This window comes from Corvus brachyrhynchos, unplaced genomic scaffold, assembly GCF_000691975.1.
Source record: "Corvus brachyrhynchos isolate BGI_N302 unplaced genomic scaffold, ASM69197v1 scaffold20, whole genome shotgun sequence".
Taxonomy (NCBI): domain Eukaryota; kingdom Metazoa; phylum Chordata; class Aves; order Passeriformes; family Corvidae; genus Corvus; species Corvus brachyrhynchos.
In genome coordinates, this window is record NW_008235735.1 from 144,523 (window position 1) to 163,980 (window position 19,458).

The following is a 19,458-nucleotide window of genomic DNA, read 5'->3' on the forward strand; positions in this document are numbered from 1 at the left end:
AAGACTGGCAATTTTTTTTTTTGCAAAAAGCATAAGCCAAAGCCAGTGTGGAATGGATCTCCAGCATGGATCCACTAAAACAGTGCACTGCATCTCTGCAAGTGACAGCAGCAGTAAAATCTCATAAACATCTTCCCTCCTGATCCAGTGTTCCTCCAAATGAATTGAGATTGCAGATGAGGTATATGATATTCATGGTCAAAGCTCAGAATCGTTATTGTGTATTTTTCAAGACCTATTAATAACTTACCAGCTGCTAAATTCATGGCTTCTGCATCTAAATTACACTCTATACTTCTTTTGGCACAATTAATACTGGTGGTCATGTAGTTCCAGTGGAATGGAAAAGCTGTGGAACAGCAACAGAGAGAAACAGACACAGCAGAAACAGACACAGCAATAAGGTCACGATGTATGGAGGAAGCAGCCAGCACTGAGATTTCTGGACAATAAAAAGCAGAATGAGTTTCCATAGGAAATGGAAAAACACCCAAAGAAATGTCTGTTAGCACAGAGCAAAGAAGGTCAGCCAGGGCCTCTAGGATCCCAATTTACGAGTCTGCCCTTGAGTTCTCAGTTGTGTAGGTGGCTATTTTTAATAGGAATGACAGACAAAAGTCTAGTCATATCACACAAGTAGATGTGTATACACAAAAAGTATCTTCTGTGCTTCCTTTCCTTTTTCCCAGAAAGTTTGGAGTTTTGAGCTATGCAAGATGGATGAATGAAGACGTGGTCTTGTCTTTGGAGTTTACACGGTTCAGATTAAACTGAGGATATTTTCCAAAAGCATGTGTTATGTATTTAAGAAGAGAAGTTCACTCTGGGGTGATAGAGATCAACCTTTTTTTTTTCCTGGAAGAAGCTTTGTTTAGTTTCCATTAAGTAATGAGCTGCTAAAGGATTTGCTGCTACAGGAATCAGAAAAAAAGGACACCTTAAACACACTACAGGAAAGTACTGTCCTGTGGGACAATTCCATAGTACAAATTAGTGCCAGTAGGCATTCCATCACTGAAATATCAACTAGAAATAGCTAAACACTGAAAATTTTTTCCAGAAACATTCTTGAGAAAATTGTTTTCCTGAAATACATAATCATGCTTATTTTTTTACATTCCAGTGTTTTTACTGGTTTGGTAGCCTTGACAGGAGGCATGAATCACAAACTTACAAGCAGACAGCATTCTGCATTCCTTTTTGTGGAAAAGTTGGCCGCTAATGGTTTTTTGCAAGATACACCAAGGGAACATGCAACGTGAATATTGATTTCAGTTTCTTTTACATAAAAATGAGAAAAATGGATAATTCTATGGCTAGAGCTATAAAGAAAGTAGTGTCAAAACCATGGGCTTGATTCTTTACTTAGCCACATAGCAATTTATTTCATAGAAACAATTATTTTGACTGGAATACTCTGTGAAGTGTGCAAGATTGAGAACAGAGGGGCAGTGGAGTCAGCTGAATTTCATATTGAGGAATTGTTGGTCTGCGGGTCAATATACCATCCAGCCTTTATACTTCAGAAAGTTTCTATTTGTTCCAAAATGATAACCAATGTCAGCCCAAATGAAATTTTTCTGAGTGCTCAGTATTCACAATTCAGTATCTGAGTTGTTTGCTCAACTTAGTTCCTTGATATTGTTTCCTCTTCCTGACCGGATAACCTTCTGGACTAAATTTGTTTCAAATAAACTCTATCTCATCATTAAATTAATCTCAAGTCCAACAGTCACTTTCTGCAAACATATTGTCACAATAAGCAAATAAAAATGAGTGCAAGCATTTGCTGGGAAAAGGGTGAATATTTTCCTGTAACGCTGTTGCATTGCTCCGATCATCTGGTGTCCTGTAAAATACACCAGCAGTAAAAAAGTGATAAACAATTGGCCAACACTTATCTACTTATTTAGAAATAGTTTCTTGGTGAAGATTTGCAATTAAGACTGTGCACGTGTCCTCAGCTGTGAGGCAGGATATGTATTTTATCTAGCCACACAAGAAGATCTCATCTTTAGTTCCTACTTGTGGAAGTAAATTGGGCTTGATCCCAAGCCGTAGCTCCTTACACACACACACTGTTCTCTGAAACCAGATCTATATGGACCTCACAGCACTGGGTTTGGCCTTACAGGAATCTTGTAGGGCCATAACAGCAAGCACTAGAACCAACCCCAAACACCAAAACTCCACATGTGCTTACCTACAATTCTCTTCTTACCGGAAGCCCACAGATTTCAGCTCAAACAAACTGCAGTGAGCTGCAGGCTGACAAAAATAAATCTGGCTGGCTTCAGGTTTGCGTTTCACTAGAATAGCTTGGCCCTAAACACACTCATAGGGAAGACATCAGGTATCAGGGCTCCAGGCTGACAGCATTCCACACTGGAATAGTTTCCAAGTGGTTTGAACAAATCACTTTGAAAAAAAAAATCCAGATTAAAAGAGCTCTTCCTTGCAAGGGCATCAAAAGAAGAGTGGTAACACACCCAATTCACTTGTGCTGGAATTGCAGAGCTTACCAGCTGAGCTTGTGACACCTGTGTAATGGGAACAGTGCTGTTAATCTACACCTTTGCACAAAGATTTTCCAGGGTTAACACCAGGAAAACATGTTGTGAAGACAGTAGCTCAAGTTCGAGACAAATTCAATTTAGGTCATTCAATATCACTCCAAAATCTCTCTGTAGGACAGAAGCACAAGTATTACTTGTAAAAGGGCTACAAGTATTTGTATAAAGTCTGGGACTCCGTCACTTCTTGGCTGTTCTAAGTGCTTGCCAACCTGTAGGATTAAACCTGATATTCATATAGGAGACAACCTGGAGCTGAGACCTCTGTTTCTGCTTTGAACTGGGGTATGCAACTTTGTCCTCCAGAGACAAAGTTTCAACATCTGTCAGAAAAGGTCTGAAAGTACTATTTTTCCTTAAAGGGAGCATTATAAAGTGAATTAGTTAACCCTTAGAAAGGGTTTAGGGTTTCAGGAAACTAAGTACCATGAAAATGCAGGGTGCTGTGATCCCTTTATAATGGAACATTTTATCATCCAAGAGTGGCAATTTCCTTACTTTGTCCCACTGTTATTCCATGATATCCTTAAAAACAGACACCATAGGTTTTTCTTTGCATTTCTTACTTCAGCCACACAATTCTCCACTCCCTCTGCTTCAAAAATAATTGAGTACAGTAATGGTTCTGCTTCCACCCTACAGAACACTTGGAGTTTTACACTTCACACTTGGGCTCCTGTTGCATAGGAAATACTAACGGTGACAGCAATGAAAAGAAACAGCCTTTCTGAGTGGTGAGCTCCTAGGTTAGCTGCCTTTGATTTCTGGAGTCAAAGCATGGTATGAATATTCTAAATTAAGATTTAAAGCATTCCATGTCTCTGAGTACATGTATAAATTAAAAGTAGGAATTTATAAAATACTTCAAGCCCTTGAACAACAGCAGGACATCACAGCCCATTCCACAATCAGTTTTGGACTGGTCCATTACCGTTTCATATACAGTTGGGCATACATCTGACAAACATCCCTACATAACTGCACTTCTTTTTGAAAAAAGCACTTTACATGTTAAAACAAAGATGTAAATAACAGGGGGCAAACCAAAACACTAAGTGTAAACACTCATAAATTTTCAGAACTTTGAGATCTTAAAAAAACTTGCATTCTGGATCAAGCATTCTCATACTGATTTTCAATTTACTGGATGGCTGGAGACATCAGAGTAGACGAAATTCAGTAAGCAAATGCTCCAAGTTTCTAAAACTCACATACTTACCTGAATTAGAAGTATATCATGAGTTTCTCTTCATACAGTACCGATAATTTAAGTTGCATTTGGTACCCATCCATTAAATTATGCAGACTTTTAAAATGCACAAGCTTATAGTAAGTACCTCCAGGGCATTCAGAACAAAAGAACATCTCTTGGTATTTTAATTCCATATGTTGAAGAAGAAAGAAATCAATATAAAATATGTTATTTTTAATGTGTGCTTTCAAAGTTTCCCGTTTACTGCATGTTAAGCAATTCTTTTCAGAATTGTATTATTGAGAAACAAAGAGGAAAGCAAAACTATGAATCTTAGATATTTAGCATTTATTAGTGTTATGTCACAGCATGTTAGGGAAAAGGGATCTCCACTGTGCGTGCAAAGCTGAACAGTTATGTTCCTTATCAAAAGGAAGATGTACCAAACGGATGTTCCACTGGGGCCTGTCCCAGTGTCATTCAGTGCTTTCATTCCTTACCCAAATGTCACATCACAGAAGAGGCTCTTTTGACTTAGAGACAAATGAAGTCTGGTACACTGCCAGTACTTTGGAGGTCAAGAATAGGATTCCCTATAGTTGTGACAAACTGGAGATATGAGTGGAAAACTTTTTATCTTTTTCAACTTCTACAAGTGTAAGCACCATGCTCAGGAATAACCTGCACAGACAGAAAACGTGGAATAGCTGAGGAAGGAGAAATTTGGATGGAAAAGAGCATAGAAATGACAGCTGAGAGCAGACAGGATGTTAAGTTAACAATGTCATGCTGCTGCCAACACAGAGTGTCATTCTGGAATGTGGATAGCAGACAAGTAACCCTTTTGCTAGAGCAGCACTGATAAGACTTTAGCTGGACTAATGGGGCTATGTCAGGGACCACACTTCAAGACATCTATGGACTGGTCAGAGGCAGTCCCAAACACAGCAATGAAAATAATGAAGTGATCTATAAAATATGAATTATGGTAAAATATAGGAAAAGTGGGATACTTAGCCAAACAGACTGAGGGAAGCCTTGATAACAGTCTTTCAGACATGTAGAAGGCTATTTAATGTGTCTGCAGAAATAGCAGGATAAAATTCAAGAAAGATTCAGGTTACATCATCAGAAACATTTTATCACAAAAGGGCCAAGAACAGCAGGAAAACTTGACAGAGGTTTTGTGCATTGCTACTGAAGATTTCAAGGCAGCCTGACAAGTGTCTGTCAGGAAGCACCCAAAGGTTGCTGCTTTTGCCTTGTATTAGGTGACTTTGTATTCCTTCCAGCCCTATGATCCCACGCTTTCTGTTTGCTCCTTGTCCTGTTTAATTCAAAGCATTTTAAGTGCTGACACACATCACACTGTGAAATACATTTGATTTCAATGAGCCCAGAATATGTTTCTGCTTATCCACCTTCTACTGTTACCTTCTGCTTAAGGCAAAAGACAAATTATTATTGTTCTCATTCACCCAATTTTTTTAGTGAAACATCAGCTTCTCAGGGATGATCTAGATACTGAAAGGCTCAAGCCTGTGAGATGTGGTCCTAACTCAGATATAAAATGAAGGTTAAGAAGAACAAAACACATACTTGCTGTTTCAGTAAGTGTGTCAGTGTCTGGCAGCTTGTTCAGAAGGCTCGTTATCTTGTATGGAGAGACTGAGCTCTGTGTATTTCATTCAGGCAGAAAGACAACAGAAAATTAAATCTTGAACACTGGCATAAATATCTCCAAAACATTGTTGGTTGTTTAATTTACAATTTCAGATGATTGGTACAGCTCAGACTGAAAGGACAGAAGTGATGCAAGTAAGCACAGGAACTAAGAAATGCCAACAACGGCATTAATCTTTCTATGGACATCTTCTGGAAGCTTCATAGAAAAGTTGGATTGTAGCGAAATAGGTACTAATTTTTTTTTAAACCAGCCCCAGTTTTATATCAAATGTCCATCCACAGCTTATTTGGAGCTATTATTGGGATTAGGTGAAAGGCATAAACTGTAATTACAAGTCAAACCATGCCAAGCCAACATGGGCATTGTTTAGGAAGTCATGCCAAATGACATCCCAAGCACATAATGTGGAGAGAGGATCTGCCAACAATATTAATTTGTGAGAAATTGTTTCAGTATTTTGTTTCACTTCAATAGTAACATGTTTTTAAAAAATGTCAGCCAGTTACACAGGGGCTGGCTGCAGTCCAGGTGTGAAACTGTGATGAAGAGGGCCATTAGTGAAAAATGCCAAGCTCTGAGTTTCATGCCATTAATATTTATGACACAGTGTGAAGAATCTTATTTAAATGCCACTCTGTGTGTGGGTTGGGGTGAAGGAAAAGAGGGATGCTAGGGAAGGAGAGTTACAGTATTTATGCTAAAGTGTGCAGGCATCTTGAGAGGGACAAAGCCCTTGACAGACACTGGGTAGCAATAATTAGTCTAATCTTTGGATAGTTACACTTTATCTGACCTCTGATTTTAATAGCATAAAATTCTAAAAATGACCGTTCTGTCAAGCTGCCAACTGGAATGCATTTGGATGGGTATTTGGAAACCAAATATCATTTTTAACCATCATCTATTATTTTAGGGAAATCACCTGAAGCGGACTGAACCTCAAATATTTATTTCATGCCAGCCTGCTCGTCCTGAAATTCTGTTGTGATTTCAGGCAGACAATATGTTTTGTTCAGTGTCTGCTGAAGTCCTGGAGTAACTGAAGTCCTCGCTTTGATGAGAGTGGGAAAGAAACTGTGGTGCCAGGGAGTGCTGCCCTACACCCTTCCTAGGTCACAGGAGGTGGTGAGGCATTTTCACATCCAGGATTTCCATAAGCAGTGAGGTTTGTGCACCCACTAGACTCAGAATTTGGGTTTCTCCAGTGAAACTCTGTACTGTTCGTGTGACCTGTCCTGGGGTGACAATGCTCTGCACTTTGTCACATGGCTGCAGTGAGTCCCTCTCATATTTTTATGAAGTTCATATAAGATTTGCATGAACTATGCAGCAAGTCGTCGTCTCCCTGGTTTTAATGTGAATTGTCTCCTTCTCTTGACATAAATAGTCTGTTTTATGTCATAACTTAATTCCTACAAACTGCTGTTTTTTCAGCTGATGTTATGTCAAGAAATTAATGAAGTACACAATACACATCATATTTTTAATGCAAGTGTCTGGCATGTGTATTGCTTACCTAAAAATACAGCATTGTTTAAGAAAGAGAAGAATTTAGAGGGAGCTGGTACAAGGTACCCATTTTTTTTAAAGCAGCAATTCCTTGGAGATTAATTTTTTTTTTCAAATGATGGTATTTCATAGGCTGAAAAGAAAATCTGCTGTTCAAAACAGAGAAAACCATCAGGTGAAATCAAAGTTTCAATTTTATACAAAGGAATCCTGCTATTTGTAGTACTAAAATATAAAATGAAATGCTATTTGAATTAACTGCTGAAAATTTATTTTAATACGTGATAACAGAAACTTGGTCGTGCACTGTTACCCAGGAAATGTATCAACTTTGAAGTCACTATCTCCTGTTGCTATTCAGAGAAGGTCAAAGCTAAGGTTCCGCAGGAATCCAGGAACTTTTAGGGCAAGGATGAATTAACTCACGTGGCATGTTGTCCTAAATTATCGCTTTGTAACTATATCCATCTAGACTATGCAGTAACATCCAGAAGTTAAGAATAGGAGATTGTACTTTGCACTACACAATTAGCCCTGAAATAAGAAAGGGCTTGGTTTCTCACTGACTTTAAACTGATAAATAATGACCACAGAGAAATTCCTCCTAATGAATTTTAACAGAATTCTCATTAGTGGGATATCCCCTTTTGTACTCTTATGGTGGCTCTTTAAATCTGACTGACTTTCATCCATTTGCCAGCCTCATCTCAGGGTACATATGGATAAATTTAAAAATGCTTCTTGCCATTTCAAAAGAAACCTCACTGGAAGGAGAAGGAGCCCTGTTTGATAATCCAGGAGGGCCATGTTCAAGTGCAGCGAGGATCAGGGCTGACTGGAGGGCTCACCCTCCAGGAGGCTTAACACCTGCAATGGTGTTAAGTTAAAGGGGAGGCTGCCCAGCACCTGGAACTGTTTAGGGCATTTTCTACTGAGCACTGAGATTATCTTAGCTCCTTTCTACCTCTGTGCAATGTATAGACGTGTATTTCAACACTGTTATTATTAGTGGGATTGCTACAGCCACACAATTGCATCAACCGAGTGACCACTTTAGACACAGTTCATGGGCACTTGATCCATTTCCTGCAAAGAGGGGAAGGTCTTTGACTTCAGACCTAACAAGGGTGACTGGAGGCTGATCCCAAAGATGCTGAACACTGATGATCAGTACATCTCCAAAGCAAGAGTTTAGGTGACGAGTTCAGTTGAGAAGGTCCCTGACTCCCAAGAGCTGTGCACCTCCTGGGAGTCACCAGGCCACTCCAGCTGCCCTGACCATTAATGTGAACTGAGGGTGCTCAGTATTTTGCATAAACCAGCTATAAATGTATTACACTTAACTGCATAATCTCAGGGATAAGGGAACATCTGTCATCCAATAGCAGCAAACACCATCTGCTTTTGTATCACCATATTCCTACTTATTTGAACAAATGGAGCTCAAGGGACACTGGACACTGCTTAAGAAAAAACAAAATGTATTTAGACTTGTTACTTTGTCCTTTTGCACATTTGGAACAGCTATAATAAAAGGCTTTTCTCACAAAAGCTTTCATTAGAGTAATTTGCTATTTGTGCTTTCTCTGCTATAGTTGCAGAATTATATCATTTTTCTCTAACCAGCTCATGGAAACTATCCAAACTCATTATGAAATAACTCACCTCCCATTACTCCCGACCTTAGCCAGTAGCCTACATCCGTTTTCAAGATAAGATCAGGAGTCTTTCTCGATCTTTTCAGCTCCTGCCCAGAAGAATGGCTGGTCCAGCCTTCTGCTTCTCTTTGCTGGTACTAAAAAAAAGAACTGCAAAGGCAGCACAGTATCAGGCAAAAAGTCTTCTCTGGAAGATTAAAGTAGACCTCTGGAATTTTGCCAAAAGAAATTTACAGCTGAGTTCGTTTGAACACTTTGTATTGTTCATAATTTATAGTGACTTCTTATTAATAATTTTAATGTCTGGAGGAAAATGAAATTATACTCTACTGCATTGTGGAGTCAAATTTTAAAGATGGTCAAATTATCTGACTAGATAATTGTTCCTCTTCTGGCTTTTGACTATGACTGTTCCTTGTTACTTGATTAAACAGATAGCAGAGCATGTGTCCTGGTCTGAAGTAGGAAATGGTTCTTTAGGAAGCTTTGGGAAATCTATCACTTCTCTCACTACTCCAATGTACTCTAAAGGCAGTTAATGATAACAACTGATGCTGTGCTTTCCAAATTTAGCCCTCGAGGGATTGATGTACTGAGTGTCCCCAGAAGAGTACTTGACTGGAAAATCAAACTTAGGTACAGCGTAGAAAAGGATACTCAAGTAGGCCAAATCAACCAAGTATAAACACAGCTCCAAGAACTAAGAGGGAATTAGTGGAGAACTAGAACAGCTCATATAAATCTAAAGAGACAAAAGTATGTTTATCTGGAATCTTGGAATTCAAAGTCAATTTGTATCTAGTGCTTGGTTGAACTTTGTTTCAGACATTTTACAGCGTTCGTCATTTGCTATGCAATTTGTACGTTTTATTATAATTTATGGAAACAGTCTCTCTGTTTCCCTAAATATGTACAGAGGCAAGGCCTGTAGGCAGGTTTTGTACATATTTGACCAATTACATCCATGCACAAACCCCCTCAAAGAATAAAGCATTCTATTTGAAATGCCTTTAAGTTCACAGATGAAGTTCCAGCTTCAAAGCATTTCTAAAACCCCAAAATCCTCATCAGTTCCACACTTGCATCTCTGTTCTCATCATAAAAATGAAAAGTGACCTCTCAAGTTAATGTTTAATATTATTTGTGTCTCACAATAGCACTTGAGAACCTGAATGACTGTTCCCACTGTATTTAGAACTGTGCAATACCTGTAATAAGAGGCTGTCTTGTAGGTTGAGGTTATTAGCTCCTAACAGACTTGGGGTAGGAGGAGAAATAAGCTCTGAGAGGTGAAATGTTACAGCTCTATTGAATTTCAATCCAGCAAATGGCACAACAGAACACGTTAACTCCTAAATTATCACGGAAACTGGAGCAGCCTCTGAAGTGACACTCACATACTTGTGCACCATTGTTCAAAACGATCTTCTAAGTCTGAAGACTGAAAGAAAGTTTTGCATCTCTTTGCACATTGAAAGAAAAGAAAAATTTGTTAAAATTCCCAATGAGCACATCTGGAATAGCCTCCAGTATTTTGCTTCCAGCCTTCAGAGCCAGACACTGTGAGGTTTTTCTGCTTTTATCTGCACCACGAGCCGTGGTACAGCATGGACATAATTGAGCTGTTCCTGACCACTCTGCCTCAGCTGCTGAAAACAGGATCCTTATTAGTGCTGACATTAGTGCAAGCTTATTTATCTCACTCTCCCTCCGCTGGATTACTACCATGCTTCTCAGAATGTCTTCTCAGCCTCAAATTAAATTGCAAATTCTAATGTAAATTAAGTTGTTCTTTTTTCCTGGCTATGTTTGGTTTCAAGAGGGCTGTATTTCCCAAAAGAACAGTACCATAAGGCCTTGGAAAAAAAAGACATGGGGAGAAGCTACTGGTGTTCTTTTGGCTGAAAATCAACTGGATAAAAAGGTTTCTGTCATGATCACACTTCTAGATTACCATCACCTAATATTTTTTGACATAAATAGAGGTAGTTAAACCCTTAGAACAGGTACTTCAAAACAACCCAGGTTACTTTAAATATTAGTAAAAGTATTTTGATTTGTTGTTTTTGATTCTTTTCTCTAAATTAATGCTCTTTAGCACAAATTTCATTTATACCTTTGTCATCAAATGTTAGGGATCAGTAACCTCTGCTGAAGAAAGGGCAAGTCTTGATGAGAAACTTTAATGAATCTGCACTGGGGGCATTAACCTCATTGCTGTGGTTTGCTGGAGCCTGAGCAGGGCCCAGCCCAGCTGGCTGACAAAAACAAGTCCTGAATATGGGATGTGAAACGAGTCAGGAAAACATCCTTCTTTACAAGGCTGCATGGAATACAGGCTATTCCCTTGGATAATTCCCAATCATTAACCATTTAATTAGTATTGAACCCTTCAGTGCCTGTGAATGCCCACCAGCACTCTCTACCGCTGCACAGGCACCACTATAGGTTCTATAAGTATTGTGTGCTGAGGCTGTGCCACGTGAGGCTTTTAAGATATCCCCCAAACAGAAAATGTTCTCTGAAACTTGTTTTGGTTAAGTTCCTGGAAAGACTTGTGGGGTGGGTTTTTTTTTCCTTTTCATAGAAGACGAGTTCCAAAGTGACAATTTCAGTCTTGCAGTGGTAAAAGGAATTTGAGCTTGCCCTAATAACTGAGTACTTTAGGGCAGTTTACAAAAAGTTTTGAGATGAAGATACAGATGCAGATGAGATAGATATGAGCTTTTCCAGACTTTTTAAAAGACTTAAGGAGTCTTTCAGGGGTCACATGCAATAGATATCTACTCACTGGTGCTGAAATAACAGCTTCTTTTCTCCTTTTGTTTGCAACTGAAACAGACTAAACCCCTTTCCCTCCTTCTCTGATGGCCCTTATATTCTTTTACACGTAAATACATAAGGAAACAAAATCCTTTCCAGTACAAGTCATAGGTTGATGACATACTTTTAATTGTCCTTGCTGGGAATATCAAAGCAGGCAGTGCAATCCTTCTTACTTCAGCAATAGGAATAAACCCTTGTATGATAGTTTGCTGATTCCTAGATGATCTCTCAGAAAAGATAAATGGCCAACTTTCTTCACTTCCAGTCACTGACATATTTGCATATATCAAATGAAAATACATGGCAAAATAATGATTCAAAATCAGAGATCAGTGTTCTAGTGTAGAAGGCAAGCAAAATATAACCTATGACAAAGGAGATTCCACATATTTATAGTGAAACTTCTGGCCAAATTCCACTGGATGATACTGGCAGGCTGGTGTTTCAAATTCATGTTCAGCACACATGATTCTTTAATTCATCCATATGGGATTCTGCATATTTATTTTGAATTAACAACACTTTTTTCAGTAATAAATTAATAACTAGTTGTAACAAAAATAATCCTAATTTGTGATGGGGTAGAAATGGAGGTAAGGAATTCTGACTCTTTGTATATTAAGTCAGTAAAATTAGCCAGTTAGATAAAAATGGCAGGAAATCAGAAGGAACTAAACCCCTAGTTGTATCCAGGAGGAAATTGCAGTGCTGGAAGCTCTGCTCATGAAACTGAGAGCTTCAGCCACTGCAGTACTCAGTGTCTTTCTCTGGTTCACAGCTCCAGCTTTCTACCCCTCTTTCCACAGGTGTTTTATTTCTGGTCTGTGCACTGCAGCCACGTTAACTAATTGGTGAGATGGAAACTCTCCTTTTCCATGAAGAGGCCAATTCAAACCCCAGAGCAGGCTGGGCGAGACTGGAGTTCTGGCCCATGCTAAGCCCCTCAACCTGCACCCCTCTGCTGGGGCTGGGTATCCCTCCCACTATCCCAGCAGCACGAGCGTCGGGACAGAGCTGATGGCCAGATCCCACACAGCCTGCCGATGCCCCTTGCACTCTCCCTCCTCCCAAAAGTGCCTGGCAGAGCACCCTCTGACTGAGAGCAGCACTGGCAGCTGTGGAGATGGAGGGAGAAGCGCTTGCTTGGGGCAGCCCAGCTGCCCCTCTGCCTGCGCATGCCTCTATCAAAAGGTGACAGCTACAAAATACCAAGGACTGCTTTTCCTCTCCAAACTCCCTGCCTGTTGTTTTTTCTCCAAACATGCGTCCATCTGCGTCTTTCCAAGCTATGGACGTGCGGTGACATCTGCTTTGAAAAAAGCATTTGTGTGTTTGCTTCTCACGGGAAGTGGGAATTGCCAAGAAATAATTATCAAGACCCTTTGTTGTTTTTCCCTTTTTGTACCTGTTATTTCTGAGCAACCTCACCAATGCAAATCTGATTTAAGCTCACAGAGTTATGGAGAATAAGGTTCTTGAAGCATCAGAACAAATATTCTTGATTGCAGGGGATATCTATTTACTTCATTAGACCACACAGATAATCCACATCTACACCGAGCTCTCAGTGACATCACTGTACTTCCTGTGTGGTAGTGAAGTTCTTAGGGCTGCTCTTAGGGCTCATACACTGTATGTGTCACTCAGAGATATTCACTGATGGACAGTTCCAAGAATTCCCAAGACAGCACTGGAGACAGAGACAAGACCATTTCTATAAACTGTTGCGGGACAGAAGCAGTAAATATGTTATTTTAGAAAAAGCTGAATCTGGTGGTTTAAGGAAAAATAGTAACAGCTTTTAAAGCAAAATTGCCAAAGTGAAATAACACCTTACCATCATTCAGATTTGGTGATTCCTTACAGTTTTGATAGAAACACCACTTCAGGTGCAAATCTTCCAAAGAAGGCAAAATGTCATCATCAACAAGCTTCTACATTTGCATAAATACAGACAAACCCTGGTGAAATGAGTCACTCTAAATACACAGTACGGAGTAGAGAGGAGAATTTGACCCACTGCATAGTGACTGTGCTTCTCAGATTTAATTAGTTTTGCAGTAGTGAAGACAACATGATGGTGAAGGGGACAGCAAAGAAGTATCCAGGTACCACTGCAGCCATTTCTGCTCCTAAGCCTGTGATGTTTCTACTGCATTCTGCACTTAGTGAGGTCACTGACGGGCATGAATCTGTGCATCATATCCTGTCCTTATCTCGGAAAGATGAAAAAATGAGCCACTCCTTGCCATAAAATACCTGCCTTTCACAATTCTGCCTCTTTTTCATCATCATGATTGTTTATTTCAAGGAAGCTAATAAGTGCGAAATACTTTGTTTCCACTCTGCAAAAGATGTGGGATTTTCCTGACGAAAACCAAGCCACACAACGACAACACTGTTGATTAAAAACACAACATCTACCATCCAATGCAGTTTATGACTTATCCCTTCTGTGGTAGGAGGGACATTATTTTGATAGTGGGGATGATAAATTATGGAAAGAAATTAAAATCTTTTATCCAAACCTTTCATATGTATCCTTAAAACAAACCCATCAGTTCTTCATTAATTTTCCTTTTTCTTTGGAGATTCATTTGTGAGTTGCAGCTCATCCTTAACTAATAAAAGTTTACTTAAACACAAGGTAACTGTAGCATGAAACATTCAAAATGATGAGAATAAAAAGTAAACAAAATTTAAATATTTTGGCTTCTCAAGACCAAATTATCTTTTCAATCACATTTAAAATCTCCTTTACATTCCCCAAAGTAAGAACTTCTGGCTCGACAGCCAAAAATACAGACTTACGGGAATGGAGTAAAATTTCATAAATATTGGTATTTATCTGCAGAAGCTCCCAGATTAGCAAGCAATGTCACAGGTTTATCCATGAAATGAAAATCTACCAAATCTTAGCTAGTAGTGGCATTATGTAGCAGGTTGGTATTAATCTGAGACAGCTATCTGGTGGGAAGAAATCATCTTTCTACAGGAGTATTCTTGGTGTTCACAAGACCTCTGTTTTAAATCACATTCCCAAAGTACTAGAAAGTAAGGGGAAGAGACAGATTTCTTCTGAGGCAGTCCTATCTCTGGGCACTAGTCGCTTTTTCTTCCAGACAGGATTACCCTGTGGGAGTTGCATGAACTTTCTTTGAAGGACACAATTTTTGTTTCAGAATAGCTCAGACTGTTCTGAGCTTCAGGTATTTTGAAAATAAAATTAAGATTCCATACAAGGTTAAAAATATTCCCTGAGCCCTCTCCGACATCAGACTGCAGAAGCTGGACACTACTGTGCTACCAATACAGTCAGTATATTTTTCAGGAGAAAAATACAAACATTGAGTTAGAACACTTAATGTAAGTTTGCTAAGTACTTTTGCTTCCTTTCTTGGTCATGGTTCTGAGAGTGTTTGTTTAAATGAGGAGGAAAATGAATAGATTCCCCAGACTTCCCTCCATTGCCAGCAAACACAGTGCTCACCGTCGTCCTTTGCATAACGTGGTGAAAAGAGAAAAATTAGATTCTCCTGTTAGAATACTTGTTGTCTGTCACTACTTTGCTTTTCACTTTTCCTATAAATGTATATTTAGGGCCACTTCAGTTTCTACTGACTTCGGTAGAAAAACGCCTTTCTGTAGAGAAACACCTTCGGTCTAAATTCTGCTCTCTCATGACCTGGCATCAATCCCAAGCTTTCCTACCATCCTGACAGCAACGCTGAGGAGGAATGGGGACATGGCAGTGTGCTGTGGGACTGCCCCGAGGGTGACAGCTTTTATTGGGGAGGTTTAGCCAACCACAGCAAAAGTGTGGTGTTGAGGAGGATGCCACTCCAGCCTCCCCCTTCTGCTGGGCTGAGGAGCTGCCTGGAAGTGGCACACTAGAAGGCTCTTTGAAGAGTGAGATGTGCACCGTGCCCCGGGAACAAGGATCACATCTTGGCCCCAGCACTGACAGATCAATCCCTTTCAAAGGACATTAAAACTTACATGCAAATAAAAAAGCTTCTTTCCTAAACTTCTGGGATATATAACTTCGAAGAAGGAATTTTAATGCAATGTGCACACATCATTCCCTACCAGATTGCAGAGACAGACTTCACAGAGATAAAGACAACAGTATTAACTATGCGTTAACTTCATATCCCTCTTCAACAAATTTCTGTCTCATCCCCACGTCTCAAACATCTGTGAACAATTCTGCCAAAGCTCTGGAAGCTGGCTAGGAACTACCAGGCATCAGGGAAAACATTTGTGCTCTGGATAGCAGGGTGTGTGAATGGTACTGCTCATCTGCCTGTGGACTCCAGGCCAAGCCAGCTGTTTGACAGGACAAATTGGAAAGCAGATAGATGAGAGGCTCTCTGAGAGAGGCCATGGCACACCCCAAAACCAGCTTTTCTCCTTTCACTCCCCTGCTTTTATGCACTGCTCATACTGCTTCAGATATTTAACTTCTTTAATTTGATAAATGTTAATAAAGCAGCAAGTTGTCCTCCCAGCACTGAATTTTTTAATCATTTCTTTAGGCAGTGAGCTCACAGTCTGCTCCTTTGCCAGGGTCAGACAGCTCAGATTACACAGCCACCTTCCTGCATTAGCACCCAGGGATTTATGGAGAAAGTTTCTATTCTGCTTTGTAGTCAGTGAACATCAACAAGACCAGCAGAACAACCAGCTTTGTTGTAATGCCATGTTCTGAAGGGAACATTGTTTTTGATTACTCAAATGTTTTTACCTTCAATGGTTTTCTTTAAATGGCTTCATTTCATTGTGTTGTGCTTAGCTCACTGACTAATTTGCTCCGCTGAGGAAAGAAGTATCAGTTGTGTATTTCTCATTTTTGAAATAAAAACAGATTAAGTTGAATTCAAATTACCCATTTTGCCAACAAGGAAGAACATAAATATTAAGAAAGCCTTCCTCATCAGTTTGAAAGCCTTTTCTTCTCTGTTTACAGCTCTTTTTATTTGAGCTCCGTGAACATTTGTGTGGGCAAAGCTGTGTTGGCATGAACCATACACAAGAGAGAATTTCGGGCCTGTAACAGAGTTGCTATCTCCGAATTAGATTCTTGATTAAATAAACCACATTTTGACAACCTTAGAGTTGCCTTCTAAAGGTCAAGACATTCAGCCAGAGAACAGAAACACTCTGTACAAAACACAAAGGCCTGGTCCGTGTCCCAAGGACCTTTGCTAAGCAGCACAGATCTGTGAGCACAACACAGCGAGATCAAAAGGGGAGCAACAAACCAGAAGCAGCAGCATGCATGGTCAGATAAAGATGACTCTCTGCTGCTATTGACTCGTGTCTCTGAGTGCTGCCAAAGAAGAGTTTCCTGAGGAAGGTGAGAATAGGAGAGGGTATTTTGCTCTTGCATTGGAGTGTAACGTATTTTCAAGCACTGGTGATGATACAAGAATGAAATAGAATATGGTGAAATGTGGTGAGAACACCAGAGACACCAGGAAAGAACTTTACCCTTGATCTGGAAGCTGGAAGGTCGATGTGCAGAGGGACATTTCTCCAATTCCTTCCAAAAGAAACTAAAACTAGGAGGGCAAAGTTAGGCAAGGTAAGAAAGTTAGCTAGTAAAGGCTGTCTCCCACTGTTCTTGCAGTAGTGGGTAAGACATGTGTGAGCTCGATGTTAGCAGATGGAAAGGAGCAAGAGAGCAGACATGAGTCCAGCCTGAAACAGGAGAGCTGTTTGCTCTGGGAGCATTAGTATAAATCCAGCTGCATTTTTTCTATTTGTATTTTGTGGCTGCCAGGTTTTTAAGTGAATCATATTAACACCTTCCTGGGACCGTGCAGAGGTACAGCTGAAGCTCCAGCACCAGCAGGATGCTGGTTCTCTGCTGCCTGGGTGCTGTCCCCTCCTGAGATGGTCATTGACATCCTGACTCTCGATGAAGGCATGAAGACTGTGTCTCTTTCCAACAGGACTCCTAATTTTTTCTTTGAGATATTCACAGTATTTTGTTATATTTATGTTTCCACTGAACGTACGTGATGCTGGCTAGTGAATTTGAAGGGTCCTGGAGCTGCAGGAACTGACAGATATTCAAAGACACAGATAAATACACTGATTTTTCTGTGTGATAAAAGATCTGAAAGATATTTCAGATGTTTCACCCCCCCCCCCCCTTTTTATTAATTTTTAGTAAGAGCTTCAGAAATCATTTTGTATTACTACTCACGAGCATAACTCTTCAGAAACAGCAAGAATCCTGGGGGAATTTAAAAAAAAAAAAAAAAAGAAGAAAGGAGCTCTGTTTTTAAATGAGGGAGGCTGTTTCAATCTGAAGCTTTCCTGCTAAAAAAAATGTGAAGTGACCAAGCTGTCCTAATGCTTCGAGCCACTTGGAATGGAAAACAGCCGCAACATGCAGGGACCCCTGAAGCAAGTAAGGCCTGTTAGCAAATGGAAACAATAGTACTGTGCACATTTCAGCTCGATGTTCAGCTGGGCTCTATCTGTGGTAAAATCTACTTTCTGCAAGTTTTTATGGCTGGAAAGCACTTGGGAGAACTTGCAGCATTCACTTTCAATTTTACCAGCCTGTTTAAGAACAACTTGTATTTATTTCCTTTCCTTATTAGTAACTATAAACATTATAGAATTCCAATTCCTGTTCGTTTTCTTTCTATAGATATATTTATATCCTTTTTTTGTTCTACACTTTCCATTCTAAATAATTCATACTCTAGCAAGCAATAGAATTACAAGATTACATGAATGCCAAGATGTGTCTTACCTGGTTGTAATATTAAACTCCACGAGTAAGTTAAAATTAACAATAGTCCATATAAAATCAATATCTTTTAACCTCACTAAAAATCCAAAACCACCAAGAAGACTGATTTGGTTTGTGCTGTTTTTTTGCTTTTGCTGGTTTTCATTCTGTATTCTCTTACCTCCCCTGAGTACTTTTAAATAGCAAAACTAAAATGGTCAGACTTTTATTCACACACAGAGATCAAGAAATTAAGAGTCAGACACTAAGTATTTAGAGGGAAGAGCTGTGATTTATCTTCCATAAAATAACAAAAATATTTTGCCTGGGACAGAAATGCTGGAAGAATAAATCAATCCACATCTGAAAGACAAACAGCAGATTAAAAGAAGATATAAATTTATCAAAAGAGCTACTCTGATCAATTAGCAATGACATGTTTGGTTTCCCTTATGCTGAAAGCATCTGTGGTGGCAAACATTTCCTGATTTACCCTGGGTTTTCAGGGCCTTAAAGTAAGAGCATAGGAAAAGATGTGATTTAGGGGGCCCGAAGTAGATGTTTTCCTGTTAACACAGAATGCAATCCTGTCAATACAAATTTAATCAGCTGTGAGGTTTTCTTCACAAAATCCATAATTCAGCTGTCACAGAAAAAACAGATTTTGGCAGTTCTAATCAAAAGGCACACACTGCAAATTTAGATAACACAGTATAAATGAATCTGAAGTCTGTGTAAATGTACTGAAGTCCAGTACTGCGATACTTCTCTGCCTATGTTTTTACCTGTTAATGTCACTGTACTGGCAGTGTGTAGGTAGCATAAAATTCTCATAAAACACAGAAGCTCTTCTACATCACCAACAAAGGAAAACAAAATGGCAGAGAAAGACTATGTCCCCCCCACACAAAATCCTGCTTTTCAGTCCATTTTGCACCTCTGTGACTCAGTCTCACATGGAAAGGAGGAAAACAGCAGGGAATGTGTATATGCTCAGTGCAGGATGAACTGAGAAGCCGGGTTGCAGCCTGCAAGCACTCAGCTGTCCTCGCAGGCTGGCCCATGCTGTGTCACTTTTCATTTCCTCAGGGGTGCTCGTATTACTATTTGAGCCATGAGAACACCACACAAACTTGTTTCCACATAAACATTTTACTCTGGAAATAAATAAAATTAAAGTAAATTCAATAAGCTCAAATAAAAACTGGGTTTTTTTCAAGGTTCTAAAAAGAGACCAGACTTAGAAGCCAGAAAGCAGGAAT

The 19,458-nt window shown here is 39.6% G+C and overlaps 1 protein-coding gene and 1 long non-coding RNA gene across 5 annotated transcripts in view; one reads left to right on the plus strand and one right to left on the minus strand.

The window, feature by feature from the left end:
• The window catches only part of LOC108446133, a 115,400-nt gene that overhangs the window by 29,079 nt on the left and 66,863 nt on the right, over window positions 1–19,458 (minus strand). The gene's annotated exons all lie outside the window — the stretch shown is intronic.
• Window positions 1–19,458, plus strand: part of PDE5A (phosphodiesterase 5A) — a 106,988-nt gene that overhangs the window by 28,484 nt on the left and 59,046 nt on the right. The gene's annotated exons all lie outside the window — the stretch shown is intronic.